The sequence below is a fragment of the Panulirus ornatus genome, chromosome 25, assembly GCF_036320965.1.
Source record: "Panulirus ornatus isolate Po-2019 chromosome 25, ASM3632096v1, whole genome shotgun sequence".
Classification (NCBI taxonomy): domain Eukaryota; kingdom Metazoa; phylum Arthropoda; class Malacostraca; order Decapoda; family Palinuridae; genus Panulirus; species Panulirus ornatus.
In genome coordinates, this window is record NC_092248.1 from 5507579 (window position 1) to 5528905 (window position 21327).

At 45.2% G+C, this 21327-nt stretch overlaps 1 protein-coding gene across 4 annotated transcripts in view; it reads left to right on the plus strand.

Annotated features, from left to right (window-relative positions):
• The window catches only part of LOC139757200 (innexin unc-9-like), a 164298-nt gene that overhangs the window by 35868 nt on the left and 107103 nt on the right, over nt 1-21327 (plus strand). For 2 of the 4 annotated variants that reach the window (XM_071677352.1, XM_071677354.1), the window contains exon 1: nt 14462-15468. The exons of 1 other annotated variant lie outside the window; for it this stretch is intronic. The gene's annotated coding sequence lies outside the window, so the exon portion shown is untranslated. Of the gene's footprint in view, nt 1-14461; nt 15469-21327 lie in introns of those variants that run through there. One more of the 4 variants, XM_071677353.1, reaches the window with a different exon arrangement.

Sequence of the window (21327 nt, forward strand, 5' to 3'; positions counted from 1 at the left end):
TGTGTTGAATCACCCCCCTTCCCCCTTCCATCTGATTATGCGTTGCCACGGCAACTTCCCACACTAATTAGTGACCAGAATATATATATATATATATATATATATATATATATATATATATATATATATATATATATATATATATCGATATTTTTACCACCACGCTTAGCGAGGGAGAGGGGAGAGGAACTTCAAATTCCATTAAGTTGTGTTCACGACAGTGGAATTCCGCTTCTCACACGGGGCTATGGTGGCCACAAGCCCCTTCCCTTTCACCCCCTTTCCCCCTCCAAGCTTCTCTTTACAATGAACGTCCCCCCAAAAAAGAAAGGAGAGAGAGAGAGAGAGAGAGAGAGAGAGAGAGAGAGAGAGAGAGAGAGAGAGAGAGAGAGAGAGAGAGAGAGAGTCCCGGGACTTGCTCATTATCTCTGTATTTCATTACGAGGGATTTTCTTTTTTTTTTCTTCCCATAAGTCATTTGTTGAACACCTGTTCACCTCTCTCTCTCTCTCTCTCTCTCTCTCTCTCTCTCTCTCTCTCTCTCTCTCTCTCTCATCTTTTTTTTTTGGGTGGAATTAATAAGTGTCCAAGTAAATACTTTCCATTTTTTTTTCCCGTTTTTTTTTTCTTTTTCTCTCAACCCACTTCGCCGGAATACCAGGTTTTCTTGCTGTCACTCCGGCTGTCCTGTTTATTTGACTCTGACTGTCCGTCTTCTGTCTAACTGTCTGTTTGCATGTCTGTCTATCTGTCTGTCTCAGGGGAGGATAACGGGCTTGTCCCAAGGACGTTCAGGGAAAAGTAATATCATGGCTTTGGTGGTTGGGTAGGATTACGTTTTCTTTAGTACATAGCGGACGGAGGGTTTGAGGGGATCCTAAGGAAATCTGATGAGATGTGAAGATCCCCTTCTTGTCAGTCGAGTTTTTCACTGATGTTTTATGTATCAGTAGTCTTATCAATGTTTAGATTAGACTATCAATTTACCAATAAATCATCCATTTACAGTTTAAATGCATTACTAAATTATTTGATGTATATCTTATGAAAGACTGGGGGACTATGTTTTCGAATATCCATCAATATTCTCTGTATTAGCTTATGATATTGGCGTCTTGACTAAAACTTGCCTGTAATCATGTCATGATTGACGCCTATTTATCCTTCTCTTAAGAGCTATAATTAATTTCTAGACTGTATGTAGGAAACGACTTTTATTGTGGATTTCCCTAATGAGTTTTGTTATTTGTTATTAAGAGAGGTGTGGATTTCCGCAAATGGATTATGTCTCATCAGGAAAGCTGTCAAAATAATTTTTGTTGATGCTCAAATGTGTTACGTAGGAAGATCCTTGTTATAGTTAAAGAGGATTTTACTTCAAAATTGCCAATAGTAATTCGCTTATCACACTCAAGGAATGTTGCGTAAGAGGCGTGGTGTTGTTGTAAGAGGCGTGGTGTTGTTGTAAGAGGCGTGGTGTTGTTGTAAGAGGCGTGGTCCTGTTGTAAGAGGCGTGGTGTTGTTGTAAGAGGTGTGGTGCTGTTGTAAGAGGCGTGGTGTTGTTGTAAGAGGCGTGGTGTTGTTGTAAGAGGCGTGGTGTTGTTGTAAGAGGCGTGGTCCTGTTGTAAGAGGCGTGGTGCTGTTGTAAGAGGCGTGGTGTTGTTGTAAGAGGCGTGGTGTTGTTGTAAGAGGCGTGGTGTTGCTGTAAGAGGCGTGGTGTTGTTGTAAGAGGCGTGGTGTTGTTGTAAGAGGCGTGGTGTTGTTGTTTATTGTTGTCCAGTCATTTTGTTATCGGAGTCGTCACGTGGTCTTTTGTTACTAATGCTGACTTGAACGACTATTTTTTTTTGCCGCTCGTCCAGACAAGGAGGACGAGTTTTACTGTTGCTGTCAAGAAGGACTTTTGTTATTGACGCTGTCAAGAAGTCCCCTTTTGTTCCTGTTGCTCCCATGGGCTTTTGTTTGTCATGAGAACAAGAGGTGTTTGAGTAAGGGAATGAGACAGACATATCACCAGCTGGACGGCAGCGGCCCAAGTGGTTTGAGTCGTTTGGTTGTTTGGGTGTCAGGCCTATCAACTACCAGAGGCCATTTGAGGTCGTCTTTAACACCTTCAGATGTTTAGGGTCGTTTAAGGACCACTTAAACTATCACTCTCTGTACGTGGTCCTTGAGCAGTTCATGGTACGTAATCATAACACGAGTATGACCTTTGACCCCTCCCTATCTACAGTCTCTACCCCCACCTTCCTCATCCTAGGTCTAACCCATCCCCAAGAGGGAGGTCACCCACATACTCCCTCTTCTTTACTCCTCCACTCCATCTCCTCTCTTCCATCTACATCATTCTTTTCCCCTCATCATCCTCCTCTTCACTAGCACTCCTTCCTCCATCAGTGATACCCTCACACTTATGTCTCTCCCTTCCTCCCCCGTCACCAACAGCCCTTAACCTCCTCCTCCACCAAGCTGGTCTTTGGTCAACAAGCTGGTCTTTGGTCACCAAGCTGGTCTCTGGGTCTACCACCAGGGTAGACCCCAGCGCCCCTTGAAGCAAGCAACATTGGCTCACCGGCCGCTGACGACAGTGTGTGCTATCAGATTGGCTTCTGTCAATGACCTAGCCGCTGCTAAATGACCTAACCACTGCTGCTGATTTGAGGTTAATGATGATGAACCATCCCGAGGTCATCCTGACGTTTAATTCGTATTTGGCCCCCCCAATTAAAATGCCAGCCGGATGTAATTAGCGACGAAGAGTGTTTTCAGTATAATTTGCATTTTCACTTTTTTTTTTTGGGTCGCGGTTTCGTGGTTGGTGAATATTCATACACGATAAATGATAAAGGGCTTCTCGTTATGAATATTCATGGGCTTGTATGTGTAGAGATAAACATTTTGGGAGAGAGAGAGAGAGAGAGAGAGAGAGAGAGAGAGAGAGAGAGAGAGAGAGAGAGAGAGAGAGCACAGAGTGAGGGTCAGGGAAAGAAAGCCAAGGGTAGCAAGGGAGAGGAAGAGATAAGGGATCCGCGTGTGTGGAGAGAGAGAGAGAGAGAGAGAGAGAGAGAGAGAGAGAGAGAGAGAGAGAGAGAGAGAGAGAGAGAGAGAGAGGAGAAACACTGCTACTGTTTCCCGTAGGATAACCTCAGGGCATCAGTACAACACAAACTGAACTACGCAAGTACTTCCGTGGTACCTTCGTAACAGCCCAGTTATCAATTCCTGTTATATGTAATAATAGTACGTGATTTCTATGCCATGTTTTCTCACGGCAGGGGTAAATGCGCCGTGTTCACACGATTTAGTGTGTCATCACCTCACAACACTGGTGGCTTGTGTTGTGTCGTATGCTCACATTTAGTTGCTCCGGTTTGCTTACTATGTCCTGAGATCACAGCATCGCTAAAGGCTTAACGCTGTTGTGTCTCTACCTCAAAGCAAAATCTTAAAATACAAGATTTTTCTCGTAGATTTTAGAATAGGTTTTAGTATGGCTGTAACCCAATCACGACTGGAGTAGGATTGTTATAAGCCCAATCATCACCAAGTCCCTGCTCCCAGCAAGCCAATCATCTCCAGGATCAGACGTCTCCTGACCAATCTCTGGTGACGAATGATTTTCAGACACTGTGATTCGCTGCCCTCAGGTGCCAGCTCCTTGTGAGGGGTCGATCGAAGGGTCAGTAGATGACCTGAGGTTCCGGAGGCCATAAGATAGAGAGGGGGAGTGACCTTATCTTCGGGTAGAATTAGCTGACTGTGCTATGATGCAGATCAACACCAGAATCTTTCCCTTTCTTGTATGTCCGTCCTCTCTCTCTCTCTCTCTTTCTCTCTCTCTCTCTCTCTCTCTCTCTCTCTCTCTCTCTCTCTCTCTCTCTCTCTCTCTCTCTCTCTCTCTCTCTCTCTCTCTCTCTCTCTCTCTCTCTCTCTCTCTCTCTCTCTCTCTCTCTCCCTCTCTCTCTCTCTCCACACGCGCATTCCTTATCTCTTTCTCTCCCCTGCTACCCTTGGCTCTCTCTCTCTCTCTCTCTCTCTCTCTCTCTCTCTCTCTCTCTCTCTCTAAAACCTCTGGAGCATCTGCTCTCATTCATTGTCGTCTGAACAAAACTCAAATTGAATAAATTTTCACCATCATCCACACATAAGTTGCCAGCTTACAGAACAAATCTTTTGGCAAAGATTAGTAATTTATTTCTCCGTTCAAAACACACGAGTTTTTTTTCTCTCTCTCTCTCTCTCTTTTTTCTTTTTACTTCTAGGATCATAGGAAACATCGTATCACTCCTCAGTGGTTCTTCCGGGGAAATGAGGGAGATGGCTGGCAGGAGGTTAGGGTAAGGAGCTGAGATTTAAGGATATAAGTGGTGGAAAGGAATGTTAGGAGTTTAAGGTATTCTTTCGTAGGCAGACTTTGGGATTTAAGGGATGAAGAATTGGAACTTGAGGACTATGTATGGGAATTGACGAATAGCTGAAGGATGGGGGGAATTTAGTTTCTTGTGGGAAGGGAATGGGGGAATTTTGAAAGGTATTGATAGAGAATGGGTGATCTAATGTGGAGGGTTGTTATCGTACGCTTGTACGCCCTTTTCTTGCATTATCATTTTCTCTGTGTAAGAATCATGGTGCTTAAGCATGTGTGAGTTCTAAGTGACTGAAGTAGCCTTAGATATAAGTAATTCCTTAAGTGAATGAAGTAACTCCTGAGGGGTCAGTTTTCACAGCTTCTCAAGGAAACGAAGTTACCCATGTTTATGCAAGTTTACAACTGTTGTAATACTTACAGTACCATATTGTTGTAAGTACTGTTGTTAGTAAATAACAAGAGAACAGCCGTAAATACGTTTTCAGTGAAAATGTAAACAACGAGTCTTTACGAACATTATAGTTTATAGATATAAGTTTATATCGTATGCCATTTAAACATTACGTGGGTGTCGTATTTCTCCATGTAAACACTATCGTAACTTGATATAAACCTTACGTCTAATGGATGTCGTACACCCCCCCCCCCTCATGTAAACATTATCGTACCTCGATATAAACATTGTGTGGACGTCGTGCCTCCTCATGTAAACATTATCGACAGTTGATGCAAATGTTATCGTTACGGAATGTGGGATGCCATGTACGTTGGTTTTGATGTGGCAGCGGCTGGGGCTGGCGAAGCAAGCAGGGAGCGCTTGCAAGCACGACCCCACTCCCCTTTTCACGTGGGGTGTGGGGGGAAACGGGAGGGTATTAGCCTTACAAGTGCGTGTTTCCGCATGCTTGTGTGGCCTGTGATTACAAGTGTGTGTGTGTGTGTGTGTGTGTGTGTGTGTGTGTGTGTGTGTGTGTGTGCTTGCTGGTTGGCTGGCTCGCGTCTTGCTCCTCGTAATCCTATTGGTCTCTTTCATGCCAGAGGATAATGTCTGATCACGGCTCTTGAAGGTGAATCACCACTTTCCAATGCTGTTTGATCGGAGTCATCTGATAGCCAGTTGAACTTGGCTAGCAATGAGAGCCATTGCTTGGGTCCCTGGGATAGAGAGAGATGGCCTTGATACTAGAGGTTTTTTCTCTACTTCGACGATCAGAATCAGGAAGTGAGTTCGGGTTAAGTGTGGTCTGTTAAGGAGGGCCTCTGATTCGTGCTTGGCATACAGTGAGAGAGGGAAAGAGAGAGAGAGAGAGAGAGAGAGAGAGAGAGAGAGAGAGAGAGAGAGAGAGAGAGAGAGAGAGAGAGAACTCAGGTATGGAAGTATGTGAGAGCTGACGGTGAGAGTAAGAGAAGGGAGAGAATAGAGTCAGAAGATAGACAGGGAAAAGAGAGTATTTGAAGAAAAGTGAGGAGTATGAGAGAGAGAGAGAGAGAGAGAGAGAGAGAGAGAGAGATGAAGTAAGAGTCCGCATGAAAATTGAGATGGAAAAGATTGGAGAGGAGAGAGAAAAAGAAATTAAATTATACTTAAGGATCTGAATTCTTACATATGAATTGGGATATTGACTCTAAACTCATCAGTCAATTTTGCTCAGCTGATGAGCTGATTCAGCTCATCCTTACGTATCATAATGCTCATCCAGGCATCTGAGTTGACGTGGTTCGCTTTGCGATTATAATGATTCCCGATCTCAATAGTAAGTTATACTGGTCTCAGGCTAAGTCGAACTCATCTGAGGAATTAGGATCACTGTAGCTCGACAGAGCTAAAAGGAAGGTTCGTTGGTCTCGTGAGCCAGTACAGACCTTATCTCACCAGATAGTTGAGCTCAACTCAGGTGCTAGTAAGCTAATCTCACGAGTGAGTCAAGCTTATCTCATCAGCCTCGGAAGAAAACTCTATCTCAGGGAAAAATTAAGCTTGTCTCACAAGCCACTGAGGCCCTCGTCTCACTATTTCACTAAGCTCACTTTCTGGGGCAGCTGATCTCACTTTGCTCATTTTTGTAGACCGACTTTTGACTCATATCTGTCCATTCAGGTGAGGCATATCAATCCCTGTCAGTCCCAGAGAGAGATCTGTCTATCCCTTCCTACCCCGGTAGGGGTCTGTCTATCTCTCTACGTCCGGACGGGGCCTATCTATCCCTGTCCGTCATGTCGGGGGCCCTGTCTATCTCTGTCCGTTATGTCGGGGGCCCTGTTTATCTCTGTCCGTCATGTGGGGGGCCATGTTTATCTCTGTCCGTCATGTCGGGGGCCCTGTTTATCGCTGTCCGTCATGTCGGGGGGCCCTGTTTATCGCTGTCCGTCATGTCGGGGGCCCTGTCTATCTCTGTCCGTCATGTCGGGGGGGCCATGTCTATCTCTGTCCGTCATGTGGGGGGCCATGTTTATCTCTGTCCGTCATGTCGGGGGCCCTGTTTATCGCTGTCCGTCATGTCGGGGGCCCTGTTTATCTCTGTCCGTCATGTCGGGGGCCCTGTCTATCTCTGTCCGTCATGTCGGGGGCCCTGTCTATCTCTGTCCGTCATGTCGGGGGGGCCCTGTTTATCGCTGTCCGTCATGTCGGGGGCCCTGTTTATCTCTGTCCGTCATGTCGGGGGGGCCATGTCTATCTCTGTCCGTCATGTCGGGGGCCCTGTCTATCTCTGTCCGTCATGTCGGGGGGCCCTGTCTATCTCTGTCCGTCATGTCGGGGGCCCTGTCTATCTCTGTCCGTCATGTCGGGGGGCCCTGTCTATCTCTGTCCGTCATGTCGGGGGCCCTGTTTATCTCTGTCCGTCATGTCGGGGGGCCATGTCTATCTCTGTCCGTCATGTCGGGGGGCCCTGTCTATCGCTGTCCATTCCGTCGTAGGTCTCTTTATCTCTAAGTCTGTCTATCTCTCGTCTCCAAAACCCTCGTCAAAGTCCATCAACAAAGGTTCCTCCCAAACTTTTTTTTCCCCCTCTCCCAAAAGTCTTTCAAACAAGCTTCCCTTTCCAACTCCTCTCTCTCTCTCTCTCTCTCTCTCTCTCTCTCTCTCTCTCTCTCTCTCTCTCTCTCTCTCTCTCTCTCTCTCTCTCTCTCTCATCGTGGGCACGAAGGGTCTTGAGATATGTTGAATGGGTTTTTTTTTTTAATATATATAGTGTTGTAAAGATGGGTGATGTCCGGGAACTATTGCTAGAAAGAGTGACTCGTACATGTCTGGGAACTGTGGTTTCGGATGGGTGTATGATTCGTCCAAGACAGAGTTGGGAAAAAAGCTGATATATGCTTGTACCATCAGTTCCGGTGGGTATTAATTTTCTCAATTTTGTGTTTTGTTGAGGGCGCAGATTCTGTAAACATATATATGTATGTTTATGGATGTGTGTGTGTGTGTGTGTGTGTGTGTGTGTGTGTGCGTGTGTGTGTGTGTGTGTGTGTGTGTGTGTATCAATACGCCTGTCCCTCTGTGTGAATGTATAATCAAATCAAAGTCCCTATTGACAAAAAAAGTCTCTAATTAACAAAAATCCCTACTTTCATATAAACCAAAATATCATAGAAACAATCTACGTTGATTCTTTGCCAAAGAATTTCTTCGAGGGAAAAAAAAAAAAAACCTTTTTAACAAGATGAAATGAAAAGGACGTGGTCTTTGGAAAATTAGTCCCCTCTCCCCTTCCCCCATCCCCCTTCCCCTCCCTTCAAATTTCAGGAATAATGATTTCCTGAAAAACAAGGAAAAAAACTTTTCCAGAGTTAAGCGGAAGTCACAACACATTGATCATTCCAGCAAGGTCAGCTGGGACGATGAAATTGGTCGTAACCAAAGTGGTTGGTTGTCAGGGGTAAATGATATTGGCTATACACCACCACTTCGTTCATATACACACTCCTCCCCCCCCCCCAAAAAAAAAGGGTGTTCAGGCGCACTTCAGAGTCATCCAACCGTTCGCGATGAAGACTAGACTGAAATAAATCACAAATATAGAAGATCTAATACTGGGACTCAAATTAGGGTAATTAAGACGCCTCCAAGATATGACCCTAATTAAGGAGCGTCATCGGCTCACGGCGCATCTCTCCCCATCCCCTTCCCTCCCACACTAGTCGAACCTCTCTCATCCCTTCTGAATCCCCTCCCATCGCCTCCAAACCCTCTTGGCTCGAGTCCAGACAATTAAGAATGCTGTCTAGTGCTGTTAGGATAGGGCTGATTCCCTCCTGGTGATGCAGAGGCTTTTCAAATCTAGTTTCATCTAGAGCAAGATGCCTCTACGTTTCCTCTAGGATGAGGAATGGCCTCCTTCTAACTCCCTCTAGGGTAGGGCAAGGCCTTTCCCAATGGCCTCTAGGGTGAGGGAAGTCCCTCCTAATTTCATCTAGGGTGAAGTAGGGATCTTGGTTATTCTAGAGTGAGCCAAGTCTCTTCTAGCGTGATCGAAGGGAAGTTAAGGTTTCTCTAGCCTCAGGTAAGGTGAAGTAAAGGCGTCTCAGAATCCTCTAGGGTGAAGAAAAGCTCTCTAGCTTCACCCAAGGAGATACAATGCTTTCTAGTTACACCCAAGGAAAAAAAATGCTTTCTAGTTTCACCCTAGGGTGAGACAATGCTTTCTAGTTTCACCCTAGGGTGAGACAATGCTTTTCTAGTTTCACCCTAGGGTGAGACAATGCTTTTCTAGTTTCACCCTAGGGTGAGACAATGCTTTTCTAGTTTCACCCTAGGGTGAGACAATGCTTTTCTAGCTTCACCCTAGCGTGAGGCAATGATCTCCTAGCTTCCCCTAGTTCCTCTACAGTCAAGCGGTACTCTCCTATTCTCCTCTAGGGCTGAGGCAAGGCTCTTCTAGTTTCGTCTGGGGTGAAGTAAGGCTCTTCTTTTCCTCTGGGGGTGAAGCAAGTCTATCTAGTTTCCCTCCTCCGATGAAGCAAGGTTTCCTCTTGTCTCCTCTCAAGGACGAGGCAAGGCTCTTCTAGTTTCTTCTAGGGTGAAGTAAGGTTCTTTTTCTCTGGGGGTGAAGCAAGTCTACTTACTTTCCCCCTTCCGATGAAGCAAGGTTTCCTCTTGTCTCCTCTCAAGACGAGGCAAGGCTCCATTTGTTCCCTGTCTTAGGCGAAGGCAGGCTGTACCATTTCCTCGAGGATGGAGCAATACTGACTCCCTAGTTTCTGCTAGGATGAGGCCAGGAGACTGGGGTCCTAATGGGTCTCAATTCGTTCATTAGCACCAGTTAGGCATTTAGGTCGCTTGTAGCATCATAGATCCTCACGTTATATTGGCTGAGGATGGAGTGGGTGGGTCTGTGTGTGTGTGTGTGTGTGTGTGTGTGTGGGTGGGTCTCCGTCTCTCTTTTTGGCCTCTCAAAAGCCACATTGGCCTTATCTGTTATTCTTAAGGGTAAGGCGTCCACTTCAGAGACCCTGTATCTCGACTGAACACATCTGAACGCCAGCGTCAAAGTCCCTAAGGGAACTTTGATCTCTCGAGCACAACGGGACACGACCCTTAAATACGATTATAGTACGACCCTTCTTGGAGACAGAGGTACACCCCTTAGTGTATGGTAATCTGTCCTCGGACCTTAAAGTGAAAGGGTCGGGTCAAAAGACCACGTCCGCATAACCCCAAGGTAATAAAAAACCCTGTGGTCGGAACGAGACACGGAAATAAACGAATCACCATTACTCCCAAATGCTATAGAGAAAAGTTCAGGGGAAAAAAAAAGACAAAACGCGTGTAATGCAACTCTTCCTCTGCCCGAAAACATAACGAAGACTGAATTCCACAATAGTTGATTAAATACAGTAAATGCTGACATAAAACACCACGGCTGACCCGGTCCTCAATTGTAATTCTGGCATTATGATCGCCATAGAAGTTAATAGCACTACGCTGAACTGGGGAAAAAGAGAGAAAGAGAGAAAAAAAATTAATTAATCGCACGGATTCGAATGTTTATACAGAATGACCTGGCAAGAGGAGAGAGAGAGAGAGAGAGAGAGAGAGAGAGAGAGAGAGAGAGAGAGAGAGAGAGAGAGAGAGAGAGAGAGAGAGAGCTGGTTTCTAGTAGCTGGTTTCTAGTATATGGTTTCTAAGAGTTACTTTTCTCAACTTCGTATAACCAGAGTCTAGTGGTCGTATTAGGACCTATACTACGTCATGTTTCAGAGAGCGAATAGTCGTTCGCATTGGTAATTCAAGGTAAATGTATTTTACAATCTAGTGCTATGGTGTTGGTGGCGGAGTCTCATAGAATGCCTTGTACAAAGAGTTACAATCCCCTTCGCTTGTCCTCTACGAGGCTAAAAAGTACCTGAATCCCTTGACCAACGCCGCCTAACGGCGAGACAAGGACGCATAGTTCACTTTCCTTATACTTTCACCGTCTGTGAAGGTGAAGGGAGAGAAATGTCCTCTGGTTTATTGTCATTCCACGAGCCGTTCATCGTTTGAACCTTGAAATGTTTTTCCCCTGGCTAAACGTTTGTCTCCTTTTTACAAACGTTTCCCCTGGTCAAACGTTTCTCTTTGTCATTAACGTCTCTCTCTTATGAACATTTCCCGTGTCCCCAACGTTTGCGTTTGTCGTCCACGTTCCTCCTGTCCAAACATTTGCATTTGCTCTGAACACTACCCTTGACTAAACGTTTGTCTATCCTCTAAACGTTTCCTCTGACCAAACGTTTACTCCTTAATGTCTGCAAGAGTCCTAGACATTTGTCCTCGACCAAATGTCTCTCTACATCATAAGCCAAAACACACCATCATTTAAATCAAGTTCATTTATCCAAAGTTTATGAACGAACAAAAAAAATGTTTGTGGGTTTTACTACAAGTTCTCTCTCTCTCTCTCTCTCTCTCTCTCTCTCTCTCTCTCTCTCTCTCTCTCTCTCTCTCTCTCTCTCTCTCTCTCTCGAGGTCAGTGTTGACATCAGGAAGAAACGTTTCCAACATTTCTATTCTCCAGGTTAGACTCCAAACAAGATAATTGGTCGGAACTCGACCTCACAAGGTTCCCTTCATCTTTTTCAGCTGTAACTCCCCGTCTTGTCCGAGGTTTTCAGGTTGGCTTGTAGACGACCGCTTGTAGACGAGGGAACGGTGTCACTACTTGTTAGTAAGGACGACTGACTGCATGGTTTGAATACGTGCATTTGGGTTGATTCATGTGAGAAAATAATTCGCGATGAGGAGCGATTTTTTGAGTTTTTTTTTTTATATTGGCGATGTGGAACAGTTTCTGTGCTATTGATTCGCGTCGTAGAAAAGTTTTTGAGTTATTCTTTCGCGATGTGGAGCAGTATCTGTGTCCTTTATTCGCGACGTGGAACAGTTTCTGGGCTATTTACTCGCGACGTGGAACAGTTTCTGAGCTATTTATTGGCGATGTGGAACAGTTTCTGAGCTATTTATTGGCAATGTGGAACAGTTTCTGAGCTATTTATTGGCGATGTGGAACAGAATCTGTGCTATTTATTCGCGATGTGGAGCCAGTCGTTATCAGGATCTGTCAGGGTAAGATAATGATAAGTATTATCTATCGCCTAAGACTTGAATCTGGTATTGATACTGCCAAGTATATCTTTAACTTTAGAACTCTTACCTTTGCCAATTTTCTTCGTATCCAAAATGAAATACAGGAATGTTTATTTATCATCTTGTTCGCGTCGGTTTCGAGAGTGATTGTGACGGTATATATATGAATAAAGACAGCAAGTATGAATTATGTACATGTTTATGTATGTATATGTTTGTATATGTATATACATGTATACGTTGAAATGCATAGGTATGTATATGTGCGTGTGTGGAAGTGTATGTGTATGTGGGTGGGTTGGGCCATTCTTTCGTCTGTTTCCTTGCGCTACCTCGCTAACGGGGGAGACAGCGACAAGTATAATTATAATGATAATGATGATAGTATTATATATATATATATATTCTGATAACTGTCATGGGTTGTCAGTGTGGGCAGGGTAACCATGGTGACCCAAGGAAGACTGGAATCCGATCTCAAATATTCTTGATACACGTCGGTCGGTGACAAGTTTGATTTCTGAAACTCTGCTCCTGGCCATCTAGCGTAGATCCGATCCTCTTGGCCTTGTATCAGAGTCTCTGCATTAGAGCATCAGTACAGTCTTTTGTTTTCTATTTGTCATGATTTTTTTCCCTATGCTGGCAGTGTGAATGGGTTTTTCATTCATACTGGTATGTATTTGTTACTCCATTTCCTGATCTCTCTCTCTCTCTTCTCTTCTCTCTCTCTCTCTCTCTCTCTCTCTCTCTCTCTCTCTCTCTCTCTCTCTCTCTCTCTCTCTCTCTCTCTCTCTCTCTCTCTCTCTCGATTTATCATAATCTCGGACTACTGGCTTTACTCTACATATCACCCTGGATTTCCCTCACACTTTGGTGAACCTAGTCATTCCAACCATTCGAAACTTAGGTTTGAATATGGGGGTTGTCGAACCATGCTTCACTTCCATATACGCAACCTACCCTCTCTGAACCTCAAACCTTACCAAATCATCGCTGGATCTGGGCCACCCTAAGCTGAGGCTCCTCTTCTTAAAGAAGGTTCCAAGAGGAAGACATAATCCTCACTTCTTCGATGCAGTTCATACCTTGGAAGACAGACATCTGTCCCTTGCCATGGTCCCAGTCTCGAACGTCCTCATCAGTGAGGCAGTGAAAATAAGATTTTACGAGAGGAACCTCAAACGAGAACGTGTATTTGACTCTCCATGAATACGCTGGACCGAAGTGGCAATGTGATGCAGTGTTGCCCACAACTTCAGCATCTCAAGAGACTGTAGGAATTTGTGCTTTAAGTGTTCTTCGTCCTTCCTGCTGTAGGTTCCTAACAACACTTCGTCCATGATATGTCCTACACTCCTCCATCCACTCTTCTCTGTCGGGCACACACACACACACACACACACACACACACACACACACACACACACACACACACAGACACTCGCCACTACTCTGCATCCTTATACCCCACATATGTATGTCCATACTAATGCCCTGTTACTACATGCTAATACCCTACTGCTACATGCTAATACCCTCTTACTATATAATAATACCCTTTTCCAAGGCCTCAGGGTAATACAGATGTTATAGCGAGCATCTGCTGACGGCCTTGGGTAATAAATATGGAAAAGAAATCACCATTGAGGATCCAGAGCGTATTATTCTGTTTTCAGATCTCCTGTTTTTGTTCTTTGACCTCTGTAGTTGGCGTGGTTTAGTACATCTTCCATATCCAATCAGCGAAACATCGGTCAAAAGCGTGACTAAACGCCTCATCATCTGGCTATGTGACACCCATGGCTTTATACCATCCTTATTTGACACCCGTGTCTATGTGGCACCAATGGCTACATGACAACCCTAGTTTGGTACCCTAAGTATGTGACACCGATAGTCATGTGGTGCCAGTATCTATGTGGCACCTATGGCTATGTGGCATCAACAGCTATGTGGCACCTATGGCTATATGACATCAACAGCTTTGTGGTACCTATGGCTATGTGGCATCAACAGCTATGTGGCACCTATGGCTATATGACATCAACAGCTTTGTGGTACCTATGGCTATGTGGCATCAACAGCTATGTGGCACCTATGGCTATGTGACATCAACAGCTATGTGGCACCTATGGCTATGTGGCATCAACAGCTTTGTGGCACCCATGGCTATGTGGCATCAACAGCTATGTGGCACCTATGGCTATGTGACATCAACAGCTTTGTGCCACACATGGCTATGCAAAATTAGTAGCTATGTGGCACCATTAGCTATCTAATACCGTTGCCATAGGTGTGGAGGACGCGCATGGAGTGGTAAAATGAGAAAGCGGAGTGAGGGAGAGTGTGGGAGAGTGTGGGAGAGAGTGAGAGAGAGAGAGGGTGGGTGGTGTCATGAGTGTGGAGGAGGTGGTTGGGGGGAGGAGTGTGTGTGGAGGTGGAGGGGGAGGGTTGCTTGGGGGGGCTGGCGGGGGGGAACTAGGGCTCGGGAGGGAGGTGGTGCCGCGCGCTGAGCCGGAGTTGGTCTGTGGCTTCCCCAGCCTTCACACCTGCCCGCCCGCCCGCATACGCCTCCGGACGCCCGTACGTGAGGTTTGGGTGTGCTCGAGTCGCGTCCGAACCCTTCAGGTTATCCTGACGGAGGTCGTGGTCCTTGGCGAGGGTTGACGTGAGAGGCTCTCCCTCCCTTCCCCCTCCGCGATCGTGCCTCCACCTCCTCTTCCTCCTCTTCCTCCTCCTCCTTTTAACCTTCCCCTCCTTTTGGCCCACACACTAGTGGGGAATGTTGCATATAAGGCCCCCTCTTCCGCCTCCTGCTGGGACTAGAGGGCTGGCCACACAGGGTGAGACGTTTACATTATTAGCGCTATGTTTACGACAGCTGTAAATGCTCCCTCTCGCTCCCTATTGCCGGAGAAATAAGGATGAAACATGCAGAGGCCGTGCCTGTGTAGAGCTGTCGAGGTCACCAGACGTTTACGTGCCGTTCTCGTGCACGACTCCTGCTGCCGGAGGTGAAGTTCTCGTGTACGTCCCCTGCTGCCGGAGGTGAGGTTCTCGTGTACGTCCCCTGCTGCCGGAGGTGAAGTTCCCGTGTACGTCCCCTGCTGCCGGAGGTGAAGTTCCCGTGTACGTCCCCTACAGGAGTTGAAGTTCTCGTGTACGTCCCCTACAGGAGGTGAAGTTCCCGTGTACGTCCCCTGCTGCCGGAGGTGAAGTTCTCATGTACGTCCCCTGCTGCCGGAGGTGAAGTTCTCGTGTACGACCCCTTACTGGAGGTGAAGTTCTCGTGCACGACTCCTGCCGGAGGTGAAGATAAGCGCTTTCACGAGCATTTGCTTGGCGGTGAAGTGCTCAAGTTCTGGACGAACCACGAGAGCAAAAGTGAGAGGAACGCTTGGTGAACTATTCCTGGAACACCTGGAAGAGAACTCCAGGGAACTGGAAGGAACAAAAAAAATAATCTGGAACAGAACTTGCTGGGTATGGTCGACCGTCGATTCTTCGCCCACACAAAGAACACTTTCAGGTTAGTATCAGGTCACCTGGACCATAACTACCAATTTACTTGTTAGTTCTCCTTAGGCTTCCAGTACGCCAGTTCTTCTCGTTACCTGAAGGATCTTGTCGACGATAAACTATGTCTTATGGAAATTATTTTCTTGGTCGCATTCTGTGGTGTTTAGTGATGCCCATTCTTGTTGTTCAGTCGTTTCACACATGGTAGTTCCAGCAGGTGATATAATCTACCAACAATTCTTCTGGAAAGTAACTGGAACTCCGTAACTGGTCTACTGTGCATCTGAATTTCCAGAACAAAAGGCATTTTAAAGTCGACTCCCCAAAAACGTCCAGATGCCATTTTCCTCAAAGGAGATTTTGAGTTCAAGAAAAAACTGAACGAGAATTGAGTCCTTTTAATCTTTCTTTCTGAAGCACTTACGCTGAAGTTACAGGATTTAACGACGGAGAACTACGGGTGTTCTGTAGTTTGTTCACTCACTAAGAATCAGGGAAAAAACGACATCGGAGAAAGGTCGTGTGGCGGGCTGTTGTCCAAGCGATATCTCTCGCTATCATCCTCCAGATATATCACCATCATGATATCATAGGTTACGTGTGTATAAAGTACTTAAAAAAACTGTATCTTCTTCCCTTAGCCTCTTCGTTAAGTTCATATATTCGGAAAGGATGAAGAAAAAGAGTTGTATAGGCAGATGGAGTATGTGAGTCTGGTTGTATGTAGGTGCCTGGCTATGTAGGTATCAGACTTTTGTGTTGACATATGGCTTGAAACCCTTGTCTCTTATTGCTATAGAGAATCAACACTACTAATTAGTATCCGAAGCCGCAAGTGGCGGAGGAGCGTGAGGGAGCTAAGTGCTCTTCTTCTTCCTCCTCCTCCTCCTTCTCCTCCTCCTCCTCCTCTTATTCTTACATCATGAATATTGTCACTCAGCTGGCCACTCCAGCAACAGCCTTGACGTCGCCCCAGTAGTCAAATACAGACACACGAGAGGAAAATAATCGCACCCTATAGACTTGAAAGAAAACAGAAGGGAAGTATGGAAGAACATTGCGAATTTCAATCGTTTTTTATTTTTTTCTTCTTCTGGAGGTGATCTTTGACCCGTTTTGACTTCGTGCTGTGATCCTTGTAGGGATTGACCTCGCCAGTGAAGAATGTCTAGGCTGGCCAAAGGTATTTAGAACATTTTCTTTCTTTCTTCTTGAATCGCAAGAACAACCATATTATCGTATGAGAATCAAGAGAAACTATGTTACAATGTATGATGGTAATTCAACCCCTTTCGATTTCTATGATTTATTGAAAAGGTAAAGAGAAATTGTTCTATGGGTGGTAATGCTGGCAACCAAAGACAGAAGTTGAGATTTGGAGCCACAGTTTGAGTATGAGGACCCCATTCCATAGACTCAACCATGGTCATGTTTTATGCTGCACGAAGCTCTCCTCTGGTACCTGGAACACTCTTCAAACCTTCTCAGACGTTCCAGGTACCCTACTGGAACCCTTTTGGTACCCTACTGGAACCCTTCTGGAATAAATCTGGAATCCTCTCAGGGCCTGGAACCCTTCTGAGATTTTCCTGGAACCTGCTTGAGAATCTTTTGAAATCCTTCTGGAACCCTTCTGGGAACTTCCTGGAACACTCGTGGAACCCTTCGGGGATCTTCCTGAAATACCCATGAAGCTTTCCCTGGACACCGCCTGAGATCTTCCTTGAACCCTGGATCTCCTAGAACTTGTTTTTAGGACTTTCCTGGAACCCTTTTGAAAATCTGAAATCATTATGGAAACCTTCTAAGGCTCTTCTGGGACCCTCTTGGAACCCTCTTAACACCTTTGTAGGTAAACCTGAACAAGTCTCTTGATATCTCAAATGTAAAGTCTTGTGGCTATTGTCCTGTCTCACAACTGTGGATGAAAGGGTTAAGTGAGCCTGGAAACATTTTTTTTTCTAAAGGGAATAAGAACCTTAGAAATTGCTTATTTTTCTAAGTAGTGATTCAAATACCTACTAATGGGGTAAGTACTGTCTATCCCATCTTGTGGCTCAGCAGGACTTTCTGCAGTACCTTATTTTAAGTTAGGATCTCACTGTGTGTCTTTAAATTTGTTTTTTTGGGGGGATCGTCTTTGAATCTAACTTCTTTGATTTCCATACTGAATTTACCTTCAGTTGATATGTTTTTATGACTTTCCATTTCAAATTACTTTGCTGTTATGAAGCACACAAGAAGAAAGGGGAATTTGGAATGACTGTTCAGATACCATTGTAACTCAATTATGTTATTTCTTGAGGATCTTGTATAGTCTGAAAATTCGCCTGTGAGATTATCCAGGAAAAGGATCTCTTACTGTTGCTTGAACACTAACGTTTCTAGACCGAAACAGTAGAGACTCCAATCTGTGTTGCTTCCAGGCACTGCGTACACATTTTGCGCTACTGGATCCCAGTGCCAGGCAATGGGACACATCTGAGATTTCAGTTTGTGGTATTGGATCCCACTTCCAAGCAATGAGACACCTCTTAGATTTCAGTTTATATTTTTGGATCCTCCGTCCAGGCACTTAGATCCCCTCTGAGATTCCAGTTTGTAGTACTGGATCCCATTTCCAGCTACAGAGACTCCGCTGAGTCTCCAGTCTATAGCAAGACCACTTACGTTTGTCACCATCTTTCGCGTATGGGAATATGTACAAAATGTTATCATCCATCATATCTTCACACAGATATGTATTCATATTCTTCTTTATCAACGACCGGACTGTCTCTACCTACCATCTACCATCTGGATCACACTCACGAGGTAACACTTGCGGTCCATGTTCCACCAGCTGTTGACCAGCTGATCTGCCCTAACGTATACAATGAAATGATAAGGCTCAATTAGACCCATCTGTTACCGTCAATAGATGAATCACCAGCATCGTATATCGATGTTACCTTTTGAGAAATAGCATTTCGTAGAGATATACCACTTTCACTCCCCACCACGAATCATTCGTTTGTTTTCACGAAATTCACACCACAAAAAAATATATATATATTCGTCCCTGTGTTGCAGAACTCAGGTATCTGTGGTTCCCACACGCCACGAAAAGTGAGGCGAGAGCGAGACTTGTGTCCCCCAACCACGAAACGTGAGTGGGGACCGAGTTCGAGGTTCCCCCCAACTGAGAAAATAGAGAATAAAATAGAAAAAAAAAGGGAGACAGGGATTCGAATGTGTGTCCCCACAATGCGACACCGCGGAAGCTCAAATTTTCATTCCGGGTCCAGAAAACTGAGGCGGGATTCGAATTCGCGTTCGGGCATTATAAAACTCGCCAGTGAGCCAACTTTATGTCTTTAGATTACCAGACTCGTCGGGGACTAGACCCCGTGTTTCCTCAAGACTAGAAAGTTTAATGATAATTCTCATTTTGTGTTGGGGGAGCCAGCACAGGGTCGAATGTCTTCACAGGCAGAGATGACTCGATCTACTGGTAGAGCATCATAGGGTCGGATATGTGCTGAAAGAAAGAACCAGACTCGACCTACTGGGATGTCGGGATTGGGTCGAATATGCTTGGTAGAGCGGCTACCTCGACCTTTCACGGTGAACTATGGAAATATTTATGTATATATGTGGGTGTGTGTGTGTGTGTGTGTGTGTGTCTGTGTGTGTGTGTGTGTGTGTGGGCGACATACTAGGGGGTGAAGGTGTTACTGAGAGGATGAACGACAAGCAGCGGGAGAATCTACCTCCTCTTGTGGATCATCATCATCATCACCATCACCATCACCATCACCATCACCATCACGAACCGAGAAGCTCCTGGTCGGAACTAGAAATCTATTGTCGACTTCTGAGTTCCATGATGTCTTCCTTCTCAATGTACAGCTCTCGTCGCAGGTAATCGCACCTACCATCAGTTTCGACATTCTCAGGTCGCAGTCACGGGCCACAGAGACATTGTTTTGATTTCGAGGGGCGTTCTCAGCGCTACTGAAGAAGTGAGACAATTGGGCCTGAAGTTACCTGACGCAGGGAGGTATATAAGAACTTGTACACTCTCCTCCTCCTGCTCCTCTTGCTGCTGCTCCTCCTCCTCCTTCTCTTCTCTTCTCCTGCAGCAGGTGGCTCTATTGTGACAACTTTAATTCTTCATTTAGTAGCTCATTACACCCTTGTCATTCTGCCACCCCAACAGCCACTCGAAGCCAACGTCATGGACCAAGCTTACACAATATTCCTGAATGGGTTGCGTATAGTCACTTGCAAATGAAACAAAACCTCTTACATTTTGCATACATTTTGGTCATGTCTCCCGCGCCATTTTGGGTACGCTTTGGTCAAATCTACTGCGCCAGTTATTGTCCCCTTTCTCATTCCTTCCCATGAACTTACAATGTCGTCAAGAGCAGTTAAGATAATGATTGAGCACCAAACTCTTATATTTTAAGTTTACCCTCACCCCAGTTGCTTCGAACAGCAAGCGAAAAGTTCTTCTTCGATTAAAGTCCATGAATATGGTGTTTCTTCCTTGATCCATGGACTGGAGCAAGGGAGCGGTGTACTTGGGTATTGCCCGTGTCTTGTAGGCTGCTGAAAAGATCACATAAGCCAGAATATTTGGTCTGTGTACTTGCCACGATTGTGCCTCCTCTTTTCAGTCTTGTCTTGTTAATGATCTTTTAACTTCCTCATTTACCACATACTCGGTCTTGAGTGTTACTTGATCACTCTTTCCTTCAGTGCTAAAGAGTATATTGTAAGTCATATAACCCCCTTTCGTTTATATATATAATGAAAATGTAATATGAGCAGAAGTATTCAAATGTACAAGTGTAGGATGAACTTAGATTAAACCTCACGTTCGAATCCCTTCGTGAATACGTACAGTGACCCTAAGTTAATCAGGGGATGTAAGTATTTCCCCTAACGAAGTCGTGAACTCACTCAGGTCAAGAGTGTGATATAAGCTGAATTCATATCCTTCTTCGATATATAATTGTGGCATTTTTGTGGTATTTGTTGCGATTGAGAAATGCGATTATATCTGTGGTTGAGGAATAATGTCTATAATTATTGCTAATTGCTGGATTTTCTCTTCGACAAAATCTATAAACATTTAGTTTGTACAGAAGTCTATTTGCGTATCTGTTTTCCCCCTTTTCTTTTGTTAAAAGCTAAGAGATAGTGATGCATGTAGATGACATTATAGTATATGGACTCAAATCCCAGCATCCTACTTTGCAAAGTCGATCGGGTTGTACTTGGGATCGAATTCCACCCTTGTTTTTTGAAAAGACGATCGGATTCCTTGTCATCTTTCGTCGCTAATAAGCCAATGGGACCCCTCCAGTACCCACAACGAACAGAACACCTCCCTGTTTCACCAATAAGACAGAAAATCTTTCCATTATTACTAACAAAATACGCCCTTCTAGCGTTGCCAGAACCGTAACATACACTTCCACCACTCCCAGCAAGGCCAGAGGACCATTTTTCATCTTTACCAACTACACACACACACACACACACACACACACACACACACACACACACACACACACACAGCCCTTCCATCGCTACCAGCAACGTCGAATACCCTCCCTTCGTTGCCAACAACGCCTATGCGTCGTCCAATAACGCAGTCAAGCTCCCTTATGCCGCCATTTCGAGGGTAATAAGGAGGGCGCTTCAGGTAGAAACCAAACAGGTCCTCACCATACACACATCAGGGTTGGGGAGGCCACCATCAAGCGAGAGGGAGGCAACACAGCGTGATGGAGAGAGAGAGAGAGAGAGAGAGAGAGAGAGAGAGAGAGAGAGAGAGAGAGAGAGAGAGAGAGAGAGAGAGATGGGGGAGAGAGAG